This window comes from Eucyclogobius newberryi, unplaced genomic scaffold (assembly GCF_026437365.1).
Source record: "Eucyclogobius newberryi isolate DKJ021-1_F unplaced genomic scaffold, fEucNew1.0.hap1 SCAF_79, whole genome shotgun sequence".
In the NCBI taxonomy this organism is placed as follows: Eukaryota; Metazoa; Chordata; class Actinopteri; order Gobiiformes; family Gobiidae; genus Eucyclogobius; species Eucyclogobius newberryi.
In genome coordinates this window covers 285001-290000 of record NW_027316489.1, presented here as the reverse complement: position 1 = coordinate 290000, position 5000 = coordinate 285001, and positions in this window count along the sequence as shown.

Below are 5000 nucleotides of genomic sequence, written 5' to 3'. Positions count from 1 at the left end.
AGGTGCTCCGGGGGCTCCAGGGGTTCCAGGGGGTGGTCGGCGGAGGCCATGCCCAGCCAGAGTGTCCCTTCCCCGGGGTGAGTCTGGAGGAGAGTGGGGGGTGGCTCTGGGGGTGCTCCGGGGGCTCCAGGGGGTGCTCGGCGGAGGCCATGCCCAGCCAGAGTGTCCCTTCCCCGGGGTGAGTCTGGAGGAGTGGGGGGTGGCCCTGGAGGTGCTCCGGGGGCTCCAGGGGCTCCAGGGGGTGCTCGGTGGGGGCCATGCCCAGCCAGAGTGTCCCTTCCCCGGGGTGAGTCTGGAGGAGTGGGGGGTGGCTCTGGAGGTGCTCCGGGGGCTCCAGGGGGTGCTTGGTGGAGACCATGCCCAGCCAGAGTGGCCCTCCCCCGGGGTGAGTCTGGGGAGAGTGGGGGGTGGCTCTGGAGGGCCTCCGGGGGTTCCAGGGGCTCCAGGGGGTGCTTGGTGGAGGCCATGCCCAGCCAGAGTGTCCCTTCCCCGGGGTGAGTCTGGAGGAGTGGGGGGTGGCTCTGGAGGTGCTCCGGGGGCTCCAGGGGGTGCTTGGTGGAGACCATGCCCAGCCAGAGTGGCCCTCCCCCGGGGTGAGTCTGGGGAGAGTGGGGGGTGGCTCTGGAGGGCCTCCGGGGGTTCCAGGGGCTCCAGGGGGTGCTTGGTGGAGGCCATGCCCAGCCAGAGTGTCCCTTCCCCGGGGTGAGTCTGGGGTGAGTGGGGGGTGGCTCTGGGGGTGCTCCGGGGGCTCCAGGGGGTGGTCGGCGGAGGCCATGCCCAGCCAGAGTGTCCCTTCCCCGGGGTGAGTCTGGGGAGAGTGGGGGGTGGCTCTGGGGGTGCTCCGGGGGCTCCAGGGGGTGCTTGGTGGAGACCATGCCCAGCCAGAGTGTCCCTTCCCCGGGGTGAGTCTGGAGGAGTGGGGGGTGGCCCTGGAGGTGCTCCGGGGGCTCCAGGGGCTCCAGGGGGTGCTCGGTGGGGGCCATGCCCAGCCAGAGTGTCCCTTCCCCGGGGTGAGTCTGGAGGAGTGGGGGGTGGCTCTGGAGGTGCTCCGGGGGCTCCAGGGGGTGCTCAGTGGAGGCCATGCCCAGCCAGAGTGGCCCTTCCCCGGGCAGAGTCTGGAGGAGTGGGGGGTGGCTCTGGAGGTGCTCCGGGGGCTCCAGGGGTTCCAGGGGGTGGTCGGCGGAGGCCATGCCCAGCCAGAGTGGCCCTTCCCCGGGGTGAGTCTGGAGGAGTGGGGGGTGGCCCTGGAGGTGCTCCGGGGGCTCCAGGGGCTCCAGGGGGTGCTCGGCGGAGGCCATGCCCAGCCAGAGTGTCCCTTCCCCGGGGTGAGTCTGGAGGAGTGGGGGGTGGCTCTGGAGGTGCTCCGGGGGCTCCAGGGGGTGCTTGGTGGAGACCATGCCCAGCCAGAGTGTCCCTTCCCCGGGGTGAGTCTGGGGAGAGTGGGGGGTGGCTCTGGGGGTGCTCCGGGGGCTCCAGGGGGTGCTTGGTGGAGACCATGCCCAGCCAGAGTGGCCCTTCCCCGGGGTGAGTCTGGGGAGAGTGGGGGGTGGCTCTGGAGGGCCTCCGGGGGTTCCAGGGGTTCCAGGGGTTCCAGGGGGTGCTCGGTGGAGGCCATGCCCAGCCAGAGTGGCCCTTCCCCGGGCAGAGTCTGGGGAGAGTGGGGGGTGGCTCTGGAGGTGCTCCGGGGGCTCCAGGGGCTGCTTGGTGGAGACCATGCCCAGCCAGAGTGGCCCTTCCCCCGGGTGAGTCTGGGGACAGTGGGGGGTGGCCCTGGAGGGCCTCCGGGGGTTCCAGGGGGTGCTCGGCGGAGGCCATGCCCGGCCAGAGTGTCCCTTCCCCGGGCAGAGTCTGGGGAGAGTGGGGGGTGGCTCTGGAGGTGCTCCGGGGGCTCCAGGGGTTCCAGGGGGTGGTCGGCGGAGGCCATGCCCAGCCAGAGTGTCCCTTCCCCGGGGTGAGTCTGGAGGAGAGTGGGGGGTGGCTCTGGGGGTGCTCCGGGGGCTCCAGGGGGTGCTCGGCGGAGGCCATGCCCAGCCAGAGTGTCCCTTCCCCGGGGTGAGTCTGGAGGAGTGGGGGGTGGCCCTGGAGGTGCTCCGGGGGCTCCAGGGGCTCCAGGGGGTGCTCGGTGGGGGCCATGCCCAGCCAGAGTGTCCCTTCCCCGGGGTGAGTCTGGAGGAGTGGGGGGTGGCTCTGGAGGTGCTCCGGGGGCTCCAGGGGGTGCTTGGTGGAGACCATGCCCAGCCAGAGTGGCCCTCCCCCGGGGTGAGTCTGGGGAGAGTGGGGGGTGGCTCTGGAGGGCCTCCGGGGGTTCCAGGGGCTCCAGGGGGTGCTTGGTGGAGGCCATGCCCAGCCAGAGTGTCCCTTCCCCGGGGTGAGTCTGGAGGAGTGGGGGGTGGCTCTGGAGGTGCTCCGGGGGCTCCAGGGGGTGCTTGGTGGAGACCATGCCCAGCCAGAGTGGCCCTCCCCCGGGGTGAGTCTGGGGAGAGTGGGGGGTGGCTCTGGAGGGCCTCCGGGGGTTCCAGGGGCTCCAGGGGGTGCTTGGTGGAGGCCATGCCCAGCCAGAGTGTCCCTTCCCCGGGGTGAGTCTGGGGTGAGTGGGGGGTGGCTCTGGGGGTGCTCCGGGGGCTCCAGGGGGTGGTCGGCGGAGGCCATGCCCAGCCAGAGTGTCCCTTCCCCGGGGTGAGTCTGGGGAGAGTGGGGGGTGGCTCTGGGGGTGCTCCGGGGGCTCCAGGGGGTGCTTGGTGGAGACCATGCCCAGCCAGAGTGGCCCTTCCCCGGGGTGAGTCTGGGGAGAGTGGGGGGTGGCTCTGGAGGGCCTCCGGGGGTTCCAGGGGTTCCAGGGGTTCCAGGGGGTGCTCGGTGGAGGCCATGCCCAGCCAGAGTGGCCCTTCCCCGGGCAGAGTCTGGGGAGAGTGGGGGGTGGCTCTGGAGGTGCTCCGGGGGCTCCAGGGGCTGCTTGGTGGAGACCATGCCCAGCCAGAGTGGCCCTTCCCCCGGGTGAGTCTGGGGACAGTGGGGGGTGGCCCTGGAGGGCCTCCGGGGGTTCCAGGGGGTGCTCGGCGGAGGCCATGCCCGGCCAGAGTGTCCCTTCCCCGGGCAGAGTCTGGGGAGAGTGGGGGGTGGCTCTGGAGGTGCTCCGGGGGCTCCAGGGGTTCCAGGGGGTGGTCGGCGGAGGCCATGCCCAGCCAGAGTGTCCCTTCCCCGGGGTGAGTCTGGAGGAGAGTGGGGGGTGGCTCTGGGGGTGCTCCGGGGGCTCCAGGGGGTGCTCGGCGGAGGCCATGCCCAGCCAGAGTGTCCCTTCCCCGGGGTGAGTCTGGAGGAGTGGGGGGTGGCCCTGGAGGTGCTCCGGGGGCTCCAGGGGCTCCAGGGGGTGCTCGGTGGGGGCCATGCCCAGCCAGAGTGTCCCTTCCCCGGGGTGAGTCTGGAGGAGTGGGGGGTGGCTCTGGAGGTGCTCCGGGGGCTCCAGGGGGTGCTTGGTGGAGACCATGCCCAGCCAGAGTGGCCCTCCCCCGGGGTGAGTCTGGGGAGAGTGGGGGGTGGCTCTGGAGGGCCTCCGGGGGTTCCAGGGGCTCCAGGGGGTGCTTGGTGGAGGCCATGCCCAGCCAGAGTGTCCCTTCCCCGGGGTGAGTCTGGAGGAGTGGGGGGTGGCTCTGGAGGTGCTCCGGGGGCTCCAGGGGGTGCTTGGTGGAGACCATGCCCAGCCAGAGTGGCCCTCCCCCGGGGTGAGTCTGGGGAGAGTGGGGGGTGGCTCTGGAGGGCCTCCGGGGGTTCCAGGGGCTCCAGGGGGTGCTTGGTGGAGGCCATGCCCAGCCAGAGTGTCCCTTCCCCGGGGTGAGTCTGGGGTGAGTGGGGGGTGGCTCTGGGGGTGCTCCGGGGGCTCCAGGGGGTGGTCGGCGGAGGCCATGCCCAGCCAGAGTGTCCCTTCCCCGGGGTGAGTCTGGGGAGAGTGGGGGGTGGCTCTGGGGGTGCTCCGGGGGCTCCAGGGGGTGCTTGGTGGAGACCATGCCCAGCCAGAGTGTCCCTTCCCCGGGGTGAGTCTGGAGGAGTGGGGGGTGGCCCTGGAGGTGCTCCGGGGGCTCCAGGGGCTCCAGGGGGTGCTCGGTGGGGGCCATGCCCAGCCAGAGTGTCCCTTCCCCGGGGTGAGTCTGGAGGAGTGGGGGGTGGCTCTGGAGGTGCTCCGGGGGCTCCAGGGGGTGCTTGGTGGAGACCATGCCCAGCCAGAGTGGCCCTCCCCCGGGGTGAGTCTGGGGAGAGTGGGGGGTGGCTCTGGAGGGCCTCCGGGGGTTCCAGGGGCTCCAGGGGGTGCTTGGTGGAGGCCATGCCCAGCCAGAGTGTCCCTTCCCCGGGGTGAGTCTGGAGGAGTGGGGGGTGGCCCTGGAGGTGCTCCGGGGGCTCCAGGGGCTCCAGGGGGTGCTCGGCGGAGGCCATGCCCAGCCAGAGTGTCCCTTCCCCCGGGGTGAGTCTGGAGGAGTGGGGGGTGGCTCTGGAGGTGCTCCGGGGGCTCCAGGGGGTGCTTGGTGGAGACCATGCCCAGCCAGAGTGTCCCTTCCCCGGGGTGAGTCTGGGGAGAGTGGGGGGTGGCTCTGGGGGTGCTCCGGGGGCTCCAGGGGGGTGCTTGGTGGAGACCATGCCCAGCCAGAGTGGCCCTTCCCCGGGGTGAGTCTGGGGAGAGTGGGGGGTGGCTCTGGAGGGCCTCCGGGGGTTCCAGGGGTTCCAGGGGTTCCAGGGGTGCTCGGTGGAGGCCATGCCCAGCCAGAGTGGCCCTTCCCCGGGCAGAGTCTGGGGAGAGTGGGGGGTGGCTCTGGAGGTGCTCCGGGGGCTCCAGGGGCTGCTTGGTGGAGACCATGCCCAGCCAGAGTGGCCCTTCCCCCGGGTGAGTCTGGGGACAGTGGGGGGTGGCCCTGGAGGGCCTCCAGGGGGTGCTCGGTGGAGGCCATGCCCAGCCAGAGTGGCCCTTCCCCGGGCAGAGTCTGGGGAGAGTGGGGGGTGGCTCTGGAGGTGCT